The following is a 663-nucleotide window of genomic DNA, read 5'->3' as shown; positions in this document are numbered from 1 at the left end:
TTCCGTAGTGATACTGCCTCGGAAACCCAAGGAGGGGTTGCTATGAGTCGGGGCTGACTCGACGGCAAACAACAACAACAAAATATATATATAAACTCACTGACCTTGACTTGAGTTGGCTCCAACTGATAGCGACCCCCCCTGCTTGGGTCTCCAAAGCAGTATCACTACAGAAGTAGATTGCTCAGTCTTCTTCCTTCCGTGGAGTAGCTGGTGGGTTTGAACCATCAGCCTTCTGGTTAGCAGTCAGATGTCTTAGGCACTATGCCACTAGAGCACCTATAGGTGTATGTATATATATATATAGTCATGTGTGTGTGTATATACATATATATGTACATATATATTGTGATAGTTGGAGCTGTGTGTCACCTTGGCTAGACCACAATTCTGTGTGGTTTGAGCTGTTGTGGTGTGGTTGTTCCCAAGATGGGATCAGATGACTATGTTCTAAGTGCCCAATCTGTCAACAGCAGACACCTACCCTGAGTCCACGATATGGAAACATTCCTCGGGGTGATCAGCCTGCAACGTGGTGGCAGGTCGATTACATTGGACCACTTCCATCATATCATGGAAAGGACAGTGTTTTGTTCTTACTGGAATAGATACTTATTCTGGATATGGATTCGCCTTCCCTGCATTCAATGCTTCTGCTAAAAC

The 663-nt window shown here is 44.9% G+C and overlaps 1 protein-coding gene across 1 annotated transcript in view; it reads right to left on the bottom strand.

Moving 5' to 3' along the window:
* Positions 1-663, bottom strand: part of MMADHC (metabolism of cobalamin associated D) — a 29438-nt gene that overhangs the window by 1273 nt on the left and 27502 nt on the right. The window lies entirely within an intron of this gene.

The sequence above is a fragment of the Orycteropus afer genome, unplaced genomic scaffold (assembly GCF_000298275.1).
Source record: "Orycteropus afer afer isolate SDZICR_OR568_19922 unplaced genomic scaffold, OryAfe1.0 scaffold00023, whole genome shotgun sequence".
Classification (NCBI taxonomy): Eukaryota; Metazoa; Chordata; class Mammalia; order Tubulidentata; family Orycteropodidae; genus Orycteropus; species Orycteropus afer.
The sequence above is the reverse complement of the archived record's forward strand: the minus strand, read 5'-3'. Positions and strand labels throughout refer to the sequence as shown.